Genomic DNA, 22,656 nt, shown 5'->3' with positions numbered 1-22,656 from the left:
TCCTCCGTTGACGATTTTCGCTCCCGCTGACATTTCCCTCCAATTGAAGGGAGATGCGGGGGACCGACGGGAGCAGCCGGGACCGCACCCTCGATGAGTAGAAGCGACTGCGCTCTCTCCTCCACAGCCACTTCGGGCTCGTCCATCTCCACGGCAGCGTTAGGGTTGGAGGGCATCGTCATTGCCTCCACATAGCTCTTACCTCCCTGGTTCCGAGGGCAAGTCTTGCGCTCGTGGCCTTCTTGGTTACAGCGGGCGCAAGTGCGGCGCTGACCCTCATAGATGATGATGGCCCGGTTGCCGCCAATGTGGAGGTACGAGGGGATATTTCTCTCGACCGTCATCCGCACAACCCTGGTGCCAGTAAGCACCCGCGCCATCTTGTCTCCCTCCCACCTGTTCTCCCACGAGCGATGTATTTTACCAAAGCGTTGGAGCTCGCCTGTTATGTCTTCCAATGGGGTCTCCACGGGGAGACAAAGAACCCTGACATTACACGGGCTGCCGGAAGTCTCGTCAATTGTTATTGTCGTCCTCTGGTCATTTAAAGACGGAAACGGTAGTTTCCGCGGGGTATTGTCTAAAAGCCTAGTCATTGTAGCTTCGGTTGCCAACTTCAGGAATATCAAATGGCGATTGTATCCAAATTGGATCGCCACTATCTCTTCGGGTGTGAGGCCCAGCGACTCTAACGTGAAGAGGTGGACCTCCAACGGGGTAGGGGGCTTCGCCTTCTCGTCAACTTGCAAGGCGAGCGTGTTTAAACGGCGCACAGCCATTTGAAGAAATCAAATTCAGCACACTAACATGAAGAAGGAAAGCGCAACAAAAAAACGAGCACTTTAAAGGGAAATAAAACACTCACGAACGCTCCCTCCCCGCCACAAGCACCCGGCGGTAGCAAACAAAAGGAGTCTAAGCTCTACACCAGGAGTCAAGGTCAGTCTTGATCCATTAAACAAAACAAAAGTACAGTCTTCCCGGCGGAAGAAGTCGAGAGTCAAACTGCACGCTTCTTGATGAACTAGGCGGTCAACCGCCGCTCGAAACAAAACACGATCGGAACCTCGATTTCCGAGAGAGTCCGGCAGTGCCGCTCTCCAAACCCCGGCGACCGAAGCCTCGGACGCCGGCGATTTTAGAACTTCGGTGAACACAGGCACGTCCTGCTATCAAGGCAGCTATCGAGGAAACGTAAAATACCCTGAGATCCGTGGGTCTAATATGTCGCCAAGCGCCCCGATTCTTTAGCCAAGAGATGGCGTCAGGGGGCTGTATCAGCCCCCTGACGCCATCTGGGAATTATGGGAATAAGTAGTCGAACAGAGTCTGCGTGTTTCTGCGTCAGAATCCACGTAATCGGTGTCACTTCGTCAGAAACCACGCCATCGATGTCACACATACGTATCCTCCATACCCTCATCATAATTTCTCTTTTCTAAGCGGACTTATATCAACTGAATATCTGTTTTCGAGATTTTCTCTGGTAAAACAAAAATATTAATTTTTAACACAATTTGCATTTATTTATGCAACCCGGAAACCAAGTTAATGGATATATGAAAAGCGGAACCAACGAACTTGGTCATCGTTCGGGTCTATTAGCCACTGAGCAGAGATGGGAAGGAAGAAGTCGACAGTGTATTCTATCAATCAAAATAAATAATCGTGGGCGTTACTGGACGGAAACATTGGATAGCAATGGGGGATTGCAACGCACTCTTAGTCGAAGGGAACGTTAGCATTAAAGTTCCGCAAGATACAGGGGTTAATCACATCGGCCAGTCAGGATAGTGTGCATTTGGCTGTGTGTGGTCCCTGACGCGGATTAATTTCCCGTAAACCACCACAGAGGGTATTCTGGTCGAGAGTTTGTGGTTGGTCCCTGACGTGGTTCCCGTTAAACCAGCACAACAATTGGTCTGACGAGAGATTTGCAACTAATTATTACGGCCATTGGAGTTTTCTTTCCCCATTCTTATTTAAAAGGCGTATTCTTTAAAGGTACAAAGCTAGGTGTTGTGTTTCAGGCTATGAGCGGAAAATTATGGTTGGGCACTGATGTATGAAGTGCGTGATCGAATCGCACAATTTCCCGGGATAATAGGTACACTTAGAAAAAGAAATTTCACATTGAAACACTGCCCTAGATTATAGCATGAAATAATACCGAGATTGATAGGAACAGCAGTATTCCTGCCAGCTGAGGAATTGGGTCCTCAAACAGCCTGGTCCACAACTGGTTGGATGCTGTAAATTCCGCGTGGTTGTTGGGAGGAATTTGAATCACTCTCCCCAAACCATCGTCGTCCCGAGGTGCCTCCATGCAACTGAAAGGGTCGTTGCTCCTGGCTGCACGACCCTGGCACTGCCGCGGAATCCTGGGAGGCCTCCCGGCCGAGGCACCCGTAATGCCCGCATTGCCGCACCTCCATCGCGTGAACCTATTGAAGCTATTTAACCAGCGCAGTCAGAAAACACGCGGATGACTCCACTCACAATTTCCCACCTGTGTCCTGGTGACACTCCATGACCAAGATATCATTCCCCAAGAAGTTTCCAAAGAGTGCGTGTTGCGTGTTAAGTGCGTGAAAAGTTTAATCATTGTTGTTCAAGGGAAATGCCAATTGCGAAAGGGTAATCCCCCCTCACAACTCCTTGCATGCTTCCGTCTCTGATGGAGTTCTTGTCGTTGGCTCTCTGTGCCGACTCTCGCCTGTGCCATGGCGACACAGGGAATGGCTGCTGCTTGGGTGTTGTAGCTGAGCACCCTCAATGCGTGCCCAAGTCGAGGGACTGTTTGATGGGGGGAATGTTTGGTATATTCGTTTATCACATTCTAAAACGACGGGTGTAATTTCATTTAACACGTAAGAAATGAAGCGAGGTTGCTGATTATTATTCCTTAGCCTGATTGCCAATTACGTAAAACCACTCGGTGTATGGATCAAACAGTGTTCAATGGAAAAGCTAATCTTTTGTGAGTAGCGGAAACAGACAATTCCCGCTAGCGGCTCGCTGAGTCATTTTTTAAAGTTTAACTCTCGATAAACAGCCGTTACGCAATTTACCTTCGCGAAATGTGGGGAAGAGCGCTGTGAAGTGTATTCATTCTGTGCGAGTGCTTTTACGCCGAAGCCATTGTTTTTAAGAGAAAATAAACGCCGCGCCATTCGGGACGTGCTCTCGCAGCAGTCTCGCACGAGCTTCCCCCCCCTACCCCCCGGCCGCTGTCCCAAGTGCAAATAGGGGGGGGGGCGTCGATGCAATGGTCGAGAAGGGAGCGCGCAATTGCGAGGCCGCTCGCGAGATGAATGAGCCGCATCGAGAGGCCAGTGGTGGCCCTATTAATGTGCGCATGAGTATTTCATTCGCGAATTGTGCATTCGTACTCCATGTGCGCCCCTGCTCGCGTTCGTCCCCTCCCTCCGTTCTCGTCCCGATTGGGGGGAGGAGGGCGTCGTCATAGTGGGCAACCGGGCTTGCCCGCATTTGGGAAATGTTCGCTGCGAAACCCTTCGCGGTTGTGAGGCTATACTTATTATCAAATCTCATGAAGTATAACGAGTGTCATCAAACAATCAACACGAAACTGGATCTGTGTCATTTATATAAAAACGAGTACAATCTACTTTCATTATTATTTTAGGCAGTCCTCCGTAATTGGTAGGGTTTGGACGGATACAGATTAATCCTCCTGCATTTTTTAGCTTCGTCTGACAAGACAGACTGACAACCGACATTCATTCGACTTTTATTCGATTCCGAGCACTCCAACTGACTGTCCTGTCTTCCTTCCCCGACCACTCCCTCCCCTCTCTCAAAGTCCTCTGTTTTCTGTCGCCAATCCAGTCCTCAATAATCGTGCCTGCCCCACGGGAGATAGTACGTATTGTCGACGTTTCTCGACATGCGCCGAACCACGCCATAATCTTACGTATATCTCCCAGCATTTTCGACGTTCCTTTTTTTGTTTTCACTCGCGCATGAACGAAAGCCAATCCCAATCGACTCCGAAGTATTTCCTAACATTCGGGCGCGGGTTCATAGTATCGTGTAGTGTTCACAATGAAATTATGTAAAATAATCGAGAATAGCAAGAGGGATTAGTGCTGGGGCGGAAAGAAAGGATTAGCAGAAGTCGTATGTGTGAGTGAGGACACACCGGAAGACGGGCTGGAATATCTGAAAACGGTCGTGCCGAGAGCGGTAAATGAAATGTCGAGAACAGAAGGTGTACCCATAAATGAGGACGTGGAAAGCTGTGAAGATAATTATTTGATAAAAGAAGATGGAATGGCATTATTTGTGAGGGATGGATGGTATTAATTCAGGAGAAAAACTCACAAATAGTTGAGTTATAGCCGTAGGGATGAGGAAGGTTAAGCTTAAGGTGTGGTGTGAGGAGGATCCACAGCGAACGGGGGAGATGGATGCGTGGTGTCGTAGGAAGGTGATGGAACGGTGAGGAATGACGAGGAAAACCCGTCAAAGCGATGGAAGAAGGATTCGGAGGGAAACGGAGGAAGGATTTCTATTGGAAAACGGCTTTCGCTAATACTACCTTGATCAAAAATTTCCCGGAATTTATTCAGAAAATTAAAAATACAAGTTTATTCATCTAAATCTATATTGTCCCCTTCAAAGTAATCCCCATCGACTGCAACACACTTATGCCAGCGCTTGATCCAATCCTCGAAACATTTTTTATATTCGGTTTTCGGTATGTCCATCAGTGCTTCCTGCGATTTTTCCATTACTTCCTCTCGGCTGCTAAAACGCGTTCCCCGTAATGGTTTTTTAACTCGATTGAACAGAAAGAAGTCACAGGGAGCCAAATCAGGTGAATTCGGTGGCTGTTGGATGGTATTTGTTGCATTTTTCGTCAAAAAATTACGAATAATGATAGCACTGTGCGACGGTGCGTTATCATGGTGCAAAATCCACGAGTTTTCTGCCCACATTTCTGGTCTCTTTCGGCGAATTGCTTCACGCAAACGTCTCATAACGCCCAAATAATACTCTTTGTTTACTGTCTGGCCTTCTGGCAAAAATTCATGATGCACTACACCGTTGTAATCCATGAAAACCGTCAGCATTGCCTTCTTTTTTGACTGAAAACGACGTGGTTTTTTTGGTCTCGGCTCATTTGGTGAACGCCATTCACTTGCCTGTCTGGATTGCGTGTCGTACTCATAAACCCACGTCTCGTCTCCAGTAATGATCCTTTTGATGAATGTGGGATCGGATTCAGCCTCGCAAATCATGTCTTTTGCGACGTCAACACGGTCTCTTTTTTGCATGAAATTGAGGTCTTTTGGCACCAACTTTGCTGCTACACGACGGAAACCCAAATCATTAACCACAATGTCTTGGGCGGATCCATAGGCAATGTTCAAGTCCTCCGCTATTTCTCTGATGGTTAATTTGCGGTTATTGACCAACATTTCTTTTACTTTATCAATTTTTTCACCGACTTTCGATGTCGATGGTCTGCCACTGCGTTCATCATCTTCGATTGACTCACGACCACTTCTGAACCGCTCGTGCCACTGGTAAACGACCGTTTTTTTTTTAGAGAATCGTTGCCGAAACACTTTTCCAACATTTCCAACGTCCGTGCGCCACTAAATCAGTTTTTTACGCAAAATTTAATACAAGTTCGTTGTTGCAAATTTAAATCCATTTCTGCAATTGTAAAAAATCGCCAACACACACAGAGATAGATGTACTCTTGGCTACGTAACTTTTGCAAATGTCAAGTTATGACACTAAGATTTAAAGGGAATATCTACAACAGATGTACCAATTTAACAAAAAAACGGAACTCAAATCGGAACGATGGGAGCGCCACATTGTGGTTATTCCGGGAACTTTTTGATCAAGGTAGTATTATTCATTGGAAAAATTAATCTCCGTGTTAACTTTGCGATTAAATATTTATATCGACTATAATTTTCGTTGAAATACCTCGTGATGTCCGGGAATGGGGATGGCCTCTTGGCTTACATTCGGGAAGCCCCCGTCTGAGCCATCCACTCCCGTGTGATTTTCTGGCCATCATGACTTTGGGGAAACGGCGGGTGGGGGTGGGCTGAGGAATGAATGACCCCTCAAGGGGTGGGACTTGGGTCGAGGTGGGCCCGGTCCGCCTAGGGTTGCTGTGCCAGCACGTCGGCGCACTTACGTAGATAGCGTTGCCTGGCTCAAAAGGTCGTGCGTTCGCATCTTCGTGAGCACTGACTTCACGGAAATTCTGTTATATAAATGTATGAAATTAATGTTACCGGGAAAACTTAAGTTGAACGTAGCTGCTTGGTTACTCTAATAAAAACAAAGGTCATTGGTTACGGTTGACTCGAGATCAATGTTCTTCATGGCGAAACGGGAGGGAGGATCGTCCCTTGGAGTACTCAGCTGTGCTTCGCGCCCTCGCCAAGTCTGGGGGTCGTGTTCCAGCCCGCACTTGGTCGTCCGTGGGAAGGGAAGTCGCATGCATAACCCGTGGGTGGCGCCCCGAGAACCAACCACGTTATCCGGCGCTGCGGGCTCGCTGCCGCCCCCACCCTTCCCCCTTTAGAATAGGTGGGCCACCATGGTTTAATTAGAATACGTCCAACCCACGTCCCCCTCCCCCGTCCCCCCTGGTGCTTTCGACTCTCTCTGCTATCTCACTTATCCGTCCCATCGAGAGGCCTCTTCACACCACTTTCTCCCGATACGAGGTTTGTTCAAAAAGTTCCCGAACTTTTGGAATCGCGCGCCTTCAGTTAGTTATTTTTAATTCCCTTGCTGGCGTTATGTCCGCGGAAACAGCCCGAATAACCGCCTTCATGCACTTAATTGATATATTATTTTGTCGATTAGTTACGGCCATTTGTGTGAAGGGGTGTTAGAGGAGTGCGGCGAACAATCGGATGTGCGGAAATAAGTTCTCTGAAGGAGCGGCGTTGGTCTGTGAAATTCTGCGTTAAACTCAGCAAATCTTCCATGAAAACTTTTGAGCTGAATTCCAAGTCTTATGGTGAGCATTTCGTGAAACGTACCGTGTGTTATGAGTGATTTTCTCGGTTTAAAGGGGGGCGGAAATCACTGGAAGACGACGACTGATGACGAGCAAATCAATCAAGTCAACGATATCGTTCGTGCAAATTGACGTTTGACTGCCCGGGAACTTGCGCTTTAAGTGTGTAATCTCGATTGGTTCGTGATTGGAGGATGCATCTGGTTGCGTGCCTCGCCTGATGACAGCGCACCAAAACAGCATCGCGGTTCAAACCCGTCAGGACCTGGATGAGGATGAAGCCTTCTCGTGCAGGATCATATAAGGCGACGAAGGGCCCTGGGTTTACGGAAATCGCATCGAAACAAAAGTGCAATCTTGACTATGGATCGGTGAAACATCCCCCCGCCCCAAAAAAGCTCGACAAGTTCGCTCGAATGTCGATCCATCACGTTGACTGTTTTCTTCAATGCGAAGGGAAACGTGCATCTTGGATACTTATCTAAAGGCCAGACAGGCAAGCGCAGAGTAACAGCTGGGGGTTTTGAAATGGCTTAGAGAGAGAGAGAGAGATAGAGAACGAAGGGAAAACGACCCGAACTTGGGGAGGAGCGGCGAGTCGTTTGTTCACCACGACAACGCGCCGGCTCATTCGTCTCTCAGAACTCGTGAGTTTTGAGCCAAAAAGAAGACCGTTGCGCTTCAAGGAAAAAGATATGCCACCATTCCAGGAGTGGAGAAATATTCGACGGAGCATTTGGAAGAAGCGTTTCAGGACTGTTTCAAAGAGTGGAAACACCGCTGGAATAAGTATATTCGTTGGGTAGGTGAATACGAGGTATGTTCAATAAATACGCGAACTGGTGCAATCTGTTGGCCATGATGGAGACTATGGCTCCGCCTGCTAGCGGCGCGTGCTTGTAATGTCATTAATGTCATGGTTTCTGCTGTCCCTGTTTTTACTGCTGGCGGAAATGGAAACTGATGAAATCACAGAGAAACGAATCAACTTCAAGTTTTTCGGTGCGGTAATAGATATAAAGAAATTACTGAAATGTTGGCAGCTGTTTACGGTGGTAATGCTCTGAGGAATACATCCATTTTCAAGTGGATTAAAGGAAACCAAAAAATCAAGGAAAATCCGATCGGAAATCAAAGTCATGCTCCTGGTTTCCTTTGATGTTGAAGGTGTTGTTCATCATGAATGTCTTCCTGAAGGACAAACAGTAAATGCTGAGTTCTACCTTACAGTCCTCAGAGAGATCGCGTGCCTCGGGTGCGACCAAATGTGACTCAAGGCGATGGATGGATCCCTCATCATGACACAATGGACCTGCACATTCAGCATTGATTGTGCGCCAGTTTCTGCCAAAAAAATCGATCACCTCGATCCTTGATCATCTTCCTTATTCGCCAGATATTGCTCCTTGCGACTTTTTCCTATTCTCAAAATGCAAAACTGTAATGAGGGCACATCACTGGGAAGATTTGGACACAATAAACCAAGAAACGACGAGAAAACTAAAAAACCTAACTGCCGAGGACCTCCAAGGGTGCTTTTAACGGTGGACAAGAAGATGGAACTGGCGCATAGCGACGAACGGAGAGTACTTTAAAGGGGACAAAATTTACGTACGCTAAATTTTGCAAAATAAAGTTTTTATGGCCTCAGTTTGCGTATTTATTGGCCATAACTCGTACGTACTTCGAAGGGGACCCTGACTATTAATTTTTCAGTGAAGTATTTTTTGTAATAATTGAAGTTTGCGTACTTTTTGAACAGACCTCATATATATCTTTTCTTCCTCATGCTTTCTCCAACCCTCTCGCTTTGACGTATTTCATCGACCACTTTCCCATCACAGGGTGACCACTAAATCAAATTCTGGAATAAAAACTGAAAAAAACATGGAATTTCATTATTTTTCCGGAAAATACATGGTTGATCGCGGTAAGAAAAATTAATTACATATTTTCATAATTTGTAATGTAGCCAAATTTCAAATTAGTCTCATACATGTAGTCCGTGCTGAAATTATGTAATACACTGAGTATGTGGACTTAAAGATGGTGTATCTTATCTAAGTAAATTCGCTGTACTCTTCTGTTAAATTTCAATAAAGCACGGTACTTGCATATCAGTTAAGAAAAATGCAAGGGAAAGGTGTTATTTCGCACTGGTGAGACATCATCTTGCGTGTGGGACTGCTTGCAGAAAGATTTAAAGTGTAAACAGAGAACTAAGAAAATATTCCCGTCACGTGAGAAAACGTTAGGAACCAACAGGAAGCGTTTTCCACATTATGGAGACTCCCGATTCCAGCAATCAGCAATCTAGCAATGGGGGTAGGTAGCAACCACAAGGAAATGTTTCCTCTTTTTAAGGAGAGAAATACGACGCGTGAAACGAAAGTTTCGTGTTATAAGCTAGCCGAATTGAGACTATTAGGTTCTCGGTGGACTAGCAGCGGCGCTTATTGAGTGTATGTGTGATTATCGAACTCTGCACTTACTCATATTATGTACCAATTTCACCTTAAAGTCGTTTTCAAGATTACGAGTGTATATCATTGAAATTGAGACGTACAGAAATTGGTTTCAGGATAATAGATGCTTCATAGAGATGTCTTTGAATGTCTTTGTCGACGCGTTGATCGAAAAGATAGACTCGTCATCTTCTCGCGCCCGGTTATAGAGCGATGAGGCAGTCGAAATTCCTTCGACATTTGACAGTCAATGTTTCGGCCGAGGACGCATCGTTTTGATGGCTTCCTTATCTCATAATTACGTTTTCTTGCTGCGGGGCAGTACCCTAGGAATGCATTGGAATTTTACTAAGGTTAATATGTTGCACCCCTTACTGCTGCTTTATCGCCCGAATGACGAGGATGACGTCAAAGCGTTTTAACTTTTCGGTGATTCCAGATTATCTTCGCCTCGTCAATAACCCCTCGGAAACTTCCTCAATGTTAAAATTCCCTGGAGAATATAGTATCTTGGGAACATGGTCTTTGAAGAGGGATTGTCGGCATAGATGGGATTGTTTTGAAATGTGGGTATGGAGAAGGATGGAGAATGTGAAGCGAAACGAAAAGAAAAAGGAAAACAAAAGAGGAAGTGGTGGAATGGTGAGGGAGGAGAGGAGATATTGAGGGGGTAAACCCAAAAGAGGCCAAAACTGTGGATGCAGAGCATGTTGAATGGCAATGGGATTGCCGGGGTGGATTGAAAAAAAACACAATAATACTTGAACAAATTCAAAACACAATTTGTTTGTTTGAACGAGGTTCCCGTCTCGACGGCTCCCAGGAAGCGTAGCGCGACCGGCAGAGGCGCTGGCATCGGTGTGTCGATGCGCAAGGGTGCCGTTTTGAAGAATTTTAGTAATTTGTGCCTTGGTCCGCCATACATTTTTTACCCGGATTTATTATAGTTATTTTAGTGACACCCCCGGTATGCACAACATATTAAGGAAATGACTACATTTTACTGTTAACCAAGATGCTCATTTCGCTGAATGAAAGGGTGAATTGACGCATCCTTGAGGAACACCTGAACTGACGTCCTCTCCATTAGAAGTGAGTGAATGCCGTCTTTAGTAGGAGATGAGAGTCACCAGCCGTCGGGTGGCTCTCGGTGGCGTGTTCGATGCGTTTTGGGGGCTTGTTTGTCGGTGTGTTGGAGTGGGGGTGGCGGAGGGGACGAAGTGTGGGAGTGGTCGGTCGCGAGGGCGAGCGGGGAATGTGAACATGCTGACGTCACTCCAATTGCTCTGGAATACCGCTCCAGGTCATTGGGATCCGTCGTGGAATGTTTTGATCTCTAACCTGAAAAATGCATTGGGAAGCTGTCCATTTAGTATGGAATCGTTATGAGCAATGAAATAGGCGCAAAAGTATTTGGATAGGCTGCGGTGGGAGTCGCCGGGAGCAAGTAGATTGCATCTAAGGCAATGTTCTGGAGGAGTGCGAATGATATTTGATATTGGAGTGAATAAGTCTAGCCTCAAGATGTGTAACGTATTAAGTACGTGCGACTGCAATGAATACTTGAGAGATATGGTACACACTCCGGGAATTGTATCCATTAAAGAATCTTTTGGGCGAACCCTAAATGCCTCGTATCGCGAGAGCATGCTAATTTATGCCACTCGTAGCAGTGTCCCACCGGCGGCTCACTTTCCCACCGTTGCCCTCCTCTCCGCCTTCTGGGGAGGCGGTGGCCCCTCGCCTCTTCCTCGTTCGACCTTTGACCTGGCATGAACAATCGCCGTTGTTCTCGTGCATGGTCACTAGAATGCCAATGTTCATTGACCTAGCCCGGGTTGTCGCCGAAATTTTCCCTGCTCGAGGAAATACCTTTCTTTTTGTGTTATCATATAATTTAAGTCTTATCGAAATCATTGGTTCGACTTTCCTGAATTTTTATTCTCACTGGTGTACCTAATCATAGCGTTAAGTTGCGTTTTCGTAAATCAGCGTTTTCGACGCCGCAGGTGCGGTAGCGAGCGACAGCGGCGACGCTTGTCGTCTCTCATTTGTTCGTGTTCCTTCTGGCTCGGACGCGGGAATGGCGGGGCGGCCACGGCGCAACTCCGGATTAATGGGGGTTTCTCGTATCTCGTCGTCCTGGAGATGTGGTTTGGTGTGACTGCATATTTAACCGTCGTCGAAATTAGTAGCGGGTTAAGCGAATGAGGCATATTGAGAGAGAGAGAGCTGCTGATGATGGAGTCAGTCCGTCGACGCAATCGCTACCGCAGACGAAGAAGTATGACGCTTAGTTGTCACTATGGCTCGCTCACAATAAAAACATTGAGGTCTGGACTCATACTCCTTGAGGCAATATAGGGGTCACTACCTAATCGTGGAAAGGACGGCTTTGAATACATATGCCAACTGTGGATATTCCAGAAAGTGGAGTCACGGTGAGGGTAGGGAGGATCAGGGAATCGGATACTAATTCTCCAGATGATTGAGTCGTCTAATCGAGTGGAGAGTTATTGCAGCATTTGAAATAGATGTGCGATTAACATGCTATAGTTAGAATCAAATGACAATTCTGGAACATATATTTATATTTTTAACCTTATAGTTCATTGAATACAAAAAATTCTCAGTTATATTATTTTCATATTTGTGCAATAGAAATATTCCAGCATTTTTAAGTTCACCATAACTCTTGAAATACCATGGCTTCAACTGCCCCTGAGGTCAGTGGTGTCAATGCTAGGTGTGCTTGGCCTGCTCTGGAGACGTATCTCTTAGAGAAGTAATGCCGTTTAGGAACTTCCTATTTCACGTGTGAACTCGTTGGAGTGACAAATATGAATCGCCAACTTTCATTTATTGACGCGTTAATTTCAATGGTTCTCCTCTCAATTACTCAACAAAGGAACGAGAGTGTGCCGTCCCTATGTGTCCTATGTCGCAAATACAGCCATGCCATGTTTACACTATTGTTGCAGCGTATTGTTATTTTTTGACTTGATGCTGCTCTCTTTGGGAGACTCATAAAATCAATGGCTATTACTTTTGCCAACTAACAGGTCAGTGGGGCACCATTTTGAAATTTCACTGTACTTTCAAGGCTTTCAATTGATTCACCTTCGCAAATTTACCTCCAAATTTTCTAATTGTTTATATATATTGTAATGTTATCACTTGCAACAGGTGGATACATTCATTTCATTAATTACATTTTTGGTTTTCGTTGCAGGTTGGGATAGCCATCATCCCAAGCGGAGACAGATGACTTCATGGGCGTTGGAAACCGTAAGTGGAAGGGCATTCGGGTTCATTAATACCTTTTCCGCCGTCACTTGACGTCGCCTCACTCGTTCGGCGCTTGACCTCAGAGCAATGCTATGCGCAAACTGGCGTGAACGATGGTTGCTTGCGTAATGTTTTCTCTTGGTTTAAGAAATGTTGGTGCCCCCGGTTTATTTTCCCGCCCCCTCCATGTTTATCTCGGGTCCCTCTGATCTTCGTACGGGTAGGCAGCGTTTCGCTGGTATTAAAGGTGACGGTTGCGCCGATATTAAAAAACTAGTGCGACTGAGTGATGGGTGGAAGCGGGGGAGATTGACCTCCTCTATAATCGGTGCCTGCATGTTCGCGTTCGGTTCAGAGATTACCTTTTAGGTGTTGCAGTTGCCCTAATAGTTTCAACGAGAAATCCAGCCAGTGTTGACTGATGTTTCTGCAGGAGGGTGATGATGGAGGTGTCCTTGAACCAGCCGTCATGTCGTGTCCATGTCGTGCTTGCCGAAGTGCAAACACATTTAGCAGTCGTGCCTGTGCACATCCCCTTCCTGCCAGCAGCGTAAAACAGTAATGCACCCCGCAGATTTTGTCCGATGTTACTTTTTGCTTTCGTTCACTCGAAGGAACGCTTCCCCGGGCAAACTCCGACGAGGACGATATGCTCGGTATTTTTTACACTTCACGTCACTCACCTTATTCACATTCAAGAAAGGTGCGATTCTTTCATTTTTCCCCATCGCCTGGTAGAACCGAAGTTTGCTGGTATAATGCTCACGACTTCCGCTGCGATAAGCAGACGCTCGTAGGAGACCAGCCTCCGCACTAACTGGCTCGATGCGTACACCACCCTCGCCCACGCGGCGTTTCCGTCGCTCGAATGTCTCACCGCGACCTCTTTGAGCGACCTTGCCGTCGGCCCCGCTTGCCATTCCCATCGGCATTTGCCTCACTTTCATCCTCCGCGCTGCCATTATTAAAAACTTCGAATTAAAATCCTCCGCCGTGCCAACCTCCGTCCTCGTCCAATGCGACGCCACCATTTGCACGTTTCATTGCACTCTTTCCACGACCCTTGCCTTGCATTTAATGAAACCGCGGGAGTTGCCGCGACAGTAACTTTTAACGGAGTCATCCGCTGAAATGTGCAATAACAATGTGCTATGCAACAATTGAAGGCTGTAAAAATCTTTGGCCTTAATCCCCTGCATTGTTTTTTTATTTAGCGCTCCATTTCCTTAAATTTGAGAAGGCACCAAAGGCTTGGTGAATGGATAACAATTTACATTCCCCAGACTCAAACCACCTTTCCCAAGGGATTTTCCTTGAGAAAGTTTGTTTCACCTACGAAAATTCGGAAGAAGTGTTTCTTTTTTTGTTTTTTCTGTGCTTTTGTTTTTGTTCGCTAGTATTATGGTATTATCATGGTGTACATCATATTTATTATACGGATATATATATATATATATATTTATTTATTTATTTATTTATAATGTAGAAAGACATAAAAAGATCACTCACACGTTATTTCTTGATCATTTCGACGGAATTCTGCTCCGTTTTCATCGGAAGAAATAGAAGTATTTATGCATGTATATATATGTTTATATATATATATACACACACACACACACACACACACATATATATATATATATATATATATATATATATATATATATATATATATATATATATAATCTCCTCACACCCCCAGAGCCATAACCACTCCATGTCATCGAGCAAGATGTAAAACCTGCCCTATTTTCACCACTCCACCCCACGCCATCCCACCATTTAACTCTCTCCCGCCCTTCCCTTATTCCTCTTGCATTTCCAAGAATGTTGTTTATCTTCTAACCTGTAAACTCTGCCCGTCCTTCTACATAGGCCAATGTTCCACACCACTGAACATTAGGATTAACAACCACCGCGCCTCGTGCAATCCCTTCTCCCCGTCCGCGGGTCTCCCCATCCCTAAACATGCTTCCCATCATAATACCCCTTTCAACCAGTGTTACAATGTTTCCGTCCTAGCGTCCCTTCCCACATCCGATAACCCTATAGAATTAAAAACTCTTGAAAGTGCATTCATTCACATTTGTATGGCCTATCAGCATCCGGGCCTCAATGTCGTTCACTGATGGGAGTGGCCTAAAATTGTTACTTTGTGGAAGCGATGCATATCGGGGGTGAACACTGTGTTTTTCCGCATGAGTTTTGGTGTACGTGGCCTTTGTTTCGACTTGCGAAGTCTTGATCAATACTTTGTAGGTTGAAACCTGGGTCTCGTATGTTGCATTAGTTGCGGTGAGCAGGTTGTTTTCTTTTCCGATTTTGTGTCAATTCCACCTCCTCCCTCTCCCTCCTTGCCTATCTCCGCTCCCCTCTAGCCTCTCCTCTCCGTTTCCTCTCCCCAACCATTCCTCTCACCTCTCCTCCGCCTCCCGTTCTCCCCTTACCCTGGCCCCCTTCCCTTTCTCTCGCACCCCTCACCTCTACAATTCCAGCAGTCATTACTTCTATATCTTCCGATGAAGACGGAGTGTTTCCGTCGAAATATCAAGAACAACGTGTGAGTGTTCTTCTTTTTTTGTGTTTCTATATTGTGTGTTACTGTGTATTGTACTATTCGTCACTTCCGTGTTACGTCTACGAAAGCTTATATATATATATATATATATATATATATATATATATATATATATTTTTTTTTCATTCACATGGAAGTAGATATAAGGAAAAGGGTGGTCTTTCGACAGGCTGGGCCGATGCTCGAACCGCGTCAGCTATCGAGGATATACACATCTTAAATCGAATTCAAACGAAGGAGCGAGATATCGCTAGGGTATAGAAACATAGAGATACGTATACAAATGACACTCAGTTATTCCAAAATTTCGGTGACCCAACCAGCCTTCTCCGGGGAAAGAAGGAACTAAGGAGAAAGTTTCAAGAGAAGAGGACCGGGCGATGAGGATACTTCATGGAAGGGAAGGCGGGGAAAGGTTTGAAAGGGGAAGAGTTAGGAGGGGAAGGTTTGGAAGTGTGGGATTAATTTTGGAAGGTTTTGGGAGCGGAGGGGGGATGAACATATCTGGAGATAGGGGTAATTAGTGTCTGATATTTACCCTGGCTCAGTCCAGGAATCGAAAAGCCAAATGTGTGCCTTTTCTATTGTTTTGAGTTTGATTGGAGGATCGGAGGGATGCTAGAACGGAGACACTAGAGCACTTATCAAAGCGAATGCTATGTTCGGAGGCTTGATTTGGGATAGGGAGGGAAGAATTCTACCACGATACACGGTGGCTATTGATCCTAATATGTATGTGTGTTGTGCACTGTCCAATATAGAAGGCGGGGGCACTAGGGCGAAGGCGAAGGCATAGTTGGCACTCGGAAGATGAACTACATTCTGGAGGTGCACGAGGAAACCTTTTTCCCATATGACCCTCCGTTACTTTCGCCCCACTAACTAATGTGATCTCCTCAAATCAACTAATTCACTCATTTAATCCCCGTCCCGTAACAAAGCCGCTCCCATGTCCTGCAATAAACCTAGGTGCAAAATATGTCCTATTTTCCGATTTTTACATTTACGATGTTGAGACAGGCAGCGGGCTGAGCTCACTCCACTCCACTAATACGATTTCCGCAGGGCGCAAATTCACGGTATCAAAGTCAATCGATGATAACATTTTGATCACATTAAAATATAATAAAAAATCTTTTAATTCCTTAACTTCAAGGAAATTCCTTGCCTCCTATTTAAACTCTCAGTTCATGATGTTACGTAATGACAGCTATTTCGAGTACCTTCACAGGCGCCTGTATCCAAGGAGTTTAAAATCGGAATATAGGCACTGTCGTCCTGAGCTGAAATTTCCAAAACGCCCAGCTTCTATAATGTCCTCTTTCCATGGCTGTCTGACGCCGTCCACCGAAACTTCGGAGATGAAATAATTGGGATTCCACGGAAACAGAAGAGGCACGACCGACGCACAAAATCTCTAATTGAATAGTAGTAGTATTTAGGGGAGGCGACCGACAGCTGAGGTCATTTGTGCCATTACGGATGGACTGGAAAGGATGAAGGGTGGAGAGAGAAACCCGGCGTCGGCATTAGCCTGCTCTAATAACGAAAGGCACCAAGGGGTCCGCAGCTTAACGTCCCATCCGACGGACGGCGTACTCATTCTAAGTGCCCTCCGCAAAGTACTTTCATCTGTGGAATCGGGAGACCACTGAAAAATATTCGATGCCCCCGGGTTTCGAACCCAGGCCCTCTGGATGGGAAGTTAGTGCGTAGCCACCGTACCGTCTCGATCCCTCTCAAATTAAATTTTCATTAGATTCCTCAGGAGTTAAAAGTTAGTTGGGCGCAAAATTCAACCTTAAACATGTAATATTAAAAAAAAAGTACGAGGGTAGGCTGAAAAGTAATGCACACACGCTTTAAGAGCGCGAACAAAAACAAATCGCAAGATTGGGCAAAAAGTACGTTAAAGTACAATTCTTAAGTTTCAAAACGGTATATTCATTTTTCAACATATTCACCGTCAAGGCTAACACATTTCTCCCAACGTGTAACAAGTTTTTTCATTCCGTCCCTGAAAAACTCTTTCGTCTTTTCTCGAATCCAGGACTTGACAGCTGCCTTCACCTCATCGTCCGAGGAAAATGAATTACCCTTGAGGTGGTGTCTCTTGAATTGAGGAAAAAAATAAAAATCGCCAGGCGCTAAATCGGGGTAATAAGGAGGGTGTGGATTCGGTTCAAATTCCAAGTTTCGCAGAGCCTCTCCAGTTGCGCGCGAGGTGCGTGGACGAGCGTTGTCGTGCTGCGAGGTCATTGGTGCCAAGCTGACTTTAAGACGACAAACTCGACCAATGTGGTTTGCGATACGCGTTTGAGTGATTCGCCGGTCATTTTGAATCAAATATTCGGCGGCTTTTGCAGGCTCGCCACCACGAAATTTTACCACCCATCGATTTACAGAAGACGTATCAACAGCATCGCCACCATAACAGCCTTTAAACGACGATGGATCTCAGTTGGAGTCACTTTTTAAGTCACGCTCTATTAAACTGGCGTTGACGTAGCACTAGAACACGTCTCCGTACTTCCGCTTCTCAAAATACACTGGATGACTGTAACGACCTCAAACCTGCGCATGCGTGTTGAGGGGAATGTCACTTCCACATGCCACCAGGAATTCTTCTAAAGGTCATTTTATGTTTCGTCTACAAGCACGCGTGAGCATTAGTTTTCAGTCCACCCTCGTAGATGTACTACCTTGATCAAAAATTTCCCGGAATTTATTCAGAAAATTAAAAATACAAGTTTATTCATCTAAATCTATATTGTCCCCTTCAAAGTAATCCCCATCGACTGCAACACACTTATGCCAGCGCTTGATCCAATCCTCGAAACATTTTTTATATTCGGTTTTCGGTATGTCCATCAGTGCTTCCTGCGATTTTTCCATTACTTCCTCTCGGCTGCTAAAACGCGTTCCCCGTAATGGTTTTTTAACTCGATTGAACAGAAAGAAGTCACAGGGAGCCAAATCAGGTGAATTCGGTGGCTGTTGGATGGTATTTGTTGCATTTTTCGTCAAAAAATTACGAATAATGATAGCACTGTGCGACGGTGCGTTATCATGGTGCAAAATCCACGAGTTTTCTGCCCACATTTCTGGTCTCTTTCGGCGAATTGCTTCACGCAAACGTCTCATAACGCCCAAATAATACTCTTTGTTTACTGTCTGGCCTTCTGGCAAAAATTCATGATGCACTACACCGTTGTAATCCATGAAAACCGTCAGCATTGCCTTCTTTTTTGACTGAAAACGACGTGGTTTTTTTGGTCTCGGCTCATTTGGTGAACGCCATTCACTTGCCTGATGTCTGGATTGCGTGTCGTACTCATAAACCCACGTCTCGTCTCCAGTAATGATCCTTTTGATGAATGTGGGATCGGATTCAGCCTCGCAAATCATGTCTTTTGCGACGTCAACACGGTCTCTTTTTTGCATGAAATTGAGGTCTTTTGGCACCAACTTTGCTGCTACACGACGGAAACCCAAATCATTAACCACAATGTCTTGGGCGGATCCATAGGCAATGTTCAAGTCCTCCGCTATTTCTCTGATGGTTAATTTGCGGTTATTGACCAACATTTCTTTTACTTTATCAATTTTTTCACCGACTTTCGATGTCGATGGTCTGCCACTGCGTTCATCATCTTCGATTGACTCACGACCACTTCTGAACCGCTCGTGCCACTGGTAAACGACCGTTTTTTTTTTAGAGAATCGTTGCCGAAACACTTTTCCAACATTTCCAACGTCCGTGCGCCACTAAATCAGTTTTTTACGCAAAATTTAATACAAGTTCGTTGTTGCAAATTTAAATCCATTTCTGCAATTGTAAAAAATCGCCAACACACACAGAGATAGATGTACTCTTGGCTACGTAACTTTTGCAAATGTCAAGTTATGACACTAAGATTTAAAGGGAATATCAACAACAGATGTACCAATTTAACAAAAAAAACAGAACTCAAATCGGAACGATGGGAGCGCCACACGTTGGTTATTCCGGGAACTTTTTGATCAAGGTAGTATTCAGCTTGATGCACCATCTCGATCCCTCTCTACTGAAATTCAACCGTAAACATGTAATATTAAAAAACCGTAGATGTATTCAGCTTCATTGTTAACGCACGTGTCATAAAAATTATGCTTAGTATTTGACGATACCTTATGGCGTGTGAAGAAATGCGAATGTTCCTTTGCGTGCATTTACAATACATCTCAATAAATGTAAATTTGATAAATACTCGATAAAGACGCATTTGCATCGATTTTCATTGAATTTGCATTCACATTTGTGAGAAATATTTCTCAATTAGCAACCGCATGCGTAAACCGTGTTGTGATGGGCAATCCCCAGCGAGACGACTGGGCGGTGACACTTCATCCCCTTCCCATTTTTTCTTTTGCTTCGTGTGCGAGATTTTTTTTAGTGCTACTTTTCGTTGGTCTCTCTCGGATTTTTAAAACGCACTATTTTTACATTCGGCCACTGGAGTAAAATCTTGTCGACATTATTTCTGTAATTCTCAACGCATGAAACTGGTGATTAATTACTTAGGAAATTTGGATCTGTAAACCCTGGAAGTTTTGTCTGAGTATGAGACCCGTGGTTATTGTGGCATCTTGCAAAATGCAAGATTTCTTTCTCCTGTCAAACGAAAGAAATCCCCGTGGAAGTCAGTAGGATGGTCCGTGCCTCCTCATTCCTTCGTGGCGTGATTTCGGTTTTTCTTGTCTTCCGAACGGCGTCGCCAGTGCCCCGAGGTTCGGGTCGGGGAGGTTGCCGCTGCCACCACAACGATAGATAGATAGATGCTTGTGGATCCACCGCGGTGGTATGGATATATATTTGTTTGCCTTTGCGTTCGCATGCCCCTTGAGCCCTTCGATGTCCAATCCCCGAGGCCAGAACCACTCCGTCCGATTACTTCAGTTTTCTTCGACATTTTTATATCCTATGGTGAAGCATTTGTAGTTTTCAAGTAGCGTTCATTGAAACGACAGTTGGCGATATTTCTCAGCGCCTCCATTAAAAATAGGCAATCGGTCCGATGGCGTTTCCTCGTGGTTTGGGAAGTATGCCCTTTCTCCTCTTCACCCTTGAATTCTGAAATTATGGAGGAGTCTCCCCTTGAATTGCGTACTCCGTTAGAAACATCTTCAATTCCCTTGACGTCTGGAAAGCAGTCTCGTGCCAGCGAATCTAAACTTTTCCTCTGAATTGTGCGGCAGGTGCACATTTCCCTCTCATCTGAGGTTTTGCCTTTTCATCGAAGAATTCACCGAAAGACATTGCTTTACATATGGTAGTATACATATATATATATATATATATATATATATATATATATATATATATATATAGTATGGCATATTATGTAAAATGTACACCAATTGTTGAAAATGCTTATCTAATTCTGTTTAACGTCCAACCGTGCGTAGGAGAACGTAAAATGCCTACAAATCTAAATGCAAAAACTGAATGAAAGTGAATTGTTACTTTCATATCTCTTTCATGCGGTTTACAATTCCTGTGCCCTGCTTTCTTCATTTCAATGTCATTCACGCTCATCGGGAGGAAATGCAGAAAAAAACTGACCAACACTAAAAAAATGATCTCCTCTCACAAAAACTAGCGATTGTTTATTCTGTTCATCTCCTCCGATATTTTTATATTAGTACCCTGCAAGCCACTGCTAGGGTGTGTGGCAGGGGGTGAATAAACGCCAGACTAATTAAAACCCGAATATGACCCTACCGCGGTTGGACAATGTTATTCTGATCCCATTATCGTTCGTGGAAAAAATGACATCCTAAATCTGTTCTGCATTTAATCTCTCTAATATTAGTGACATTTTCTCACCTGCCGTGGTACGATGGGGGTAATGATACATTTTCAACGTCACTGCTAAAGAGACCTCCTCCCAATAAATACAAGAGCTTCAAATCTGTACTTTAACCTTCGCTCCATTGAGTGGCTCCCAGCCCAGCTCCTCTAATATTTTGGATACGCTACTAAGTTTATCATAACAACGTTTTACAAATCTAGATCCTCTACGCTGCAAAATATAAATTGACTACTGATCGCTTCAAAATATGAAATGCGAGCGACGATGAGTTTGGTTGTTATTAACATTTAACATTGAAATGATTTAAAACCCAGAAACTAAAACGAGCGCAAACTATTTGTGAATTGTAATATAAAAAAATAATTTTCAAAATTTCATCTTGATAGAAAATGTTTTAGAAGTTGTATTTGAAGGCTAATATGGAATAGGGCGCTGAAAATGAAGAAAACAAACCAAATTTCACGGGAAACACATTCAATGAGACTAATAGTCAATGAAAAATTCCATTGTTTTATTTGCTGATATTGCGAAAGGAAGGTAAGCGACGGCCCAACCAAGGCGGGGTCCTCACGGAGAACATGCCGAGCATTTCACCCTGACCTCTCTCCTCCTCTGCCTTGGATCTTCGTCATTCGGCACCGAAGAGGGTGCGAAGGGACGATGCATAGGAATTGAAAGACTCACGTGGACATAAGAATATTTTGAACTTTTCTGATTTCTTGAAAAGTTTCCATGCTAATATTTTTCGGGAGATGTCTGCATTTTTGCGTTTTGTTTCTGATCCCTATTATATTTTGGTTGTTGCTTAGCAACTAGCTCGACGTCACAAATGATTTTTATTTGGGGAGCTGGATAGTGTAGAAGATGCTCCAGGTTTTATACATCTAATGGACGTATTATTTTTTTGGTGGTTGTACCAATCTGTTACGAACACTTCGAGATGAACAAGGAACAGGTTCGTCAGAGATGCAATTCGCTTTCTCATCATTTTGATGAAACTAAGTGTCACTGTGTTCAGCTCCAGACCGCAAGAAATTCTTCATTTTAGATAACATTGCTATCTACGGGAATAATTACAGTGGCATTGAAGGCATTGACTACCAGTCCTTTGCGTTGTACTCTCTCTCACAGTGAAGATCGGCCGAACAGATCAATGATGTCAAATGCGAGGGCCGGGATCTGTGCCTTAAATAGGCCCTAACTTCCACACTGTGGTGTGAATTTAATGGTCCATTAAAGCTTTTATCCGATCGTATGCAAGGAACGAGGTGATGTGCGAAATACAATGGCAATATTGGCTCTTACTAACTTTATAACATCAGTGCTGACTAAAAAGAGACGTTTCAGGCGTGATATGGTTGAATATCATGATTGATAAAAGATAGGCAATTTTTCCCATAAAATAAAATTTAATACGAGCGGTTTCAATGTAACTACATCACC

The 22,656-nt window shown here is 44.6% G+C and overlaps 1 protein-coding gene across 1 annotated transcript in view; it reads left to right on the top strand.

Moving 5' to 3' along the window:
- Positions 1 to 22,656, top strand: part of LOC139689339 (extracellular sulfatase SULF-1 homolog) — a 289,901-nt gene that overhangs the window by 159,551 nt on the left and 107,694 nt on the right. Inside the window, exon 4 of the mRNA XM_071586423.1 lies at positions 12,722 to 12,777. The gene's annotated coding sequence lies outside the window, so the exon portion shown is untranslated. The remainder of the gene's footprint in view (positions 1 to 12,721; positions 12,778 to 22,656) is intronic.

Source organism: Hetaerina americana, unplaced genomic scaffold (assembly GCF_022747635.1).
Source record: "Hetaerina americana unplaced genomic scaffold, ioHetAmer1.1.p SCAF_22, whole genome shotgun sequence".
In the NCBI taxonomy this organism is placed as follows: Eukaryota; Metazoa; Arthropoda; class Insecta; order Odonata; family Calopterygidae; genus Hetaerina; species Hetaerina americana.
Note: the sequence above shows the minus strand (reverse complement) of the source record. Positions and strands in the feature narration are given on the sequence as shown.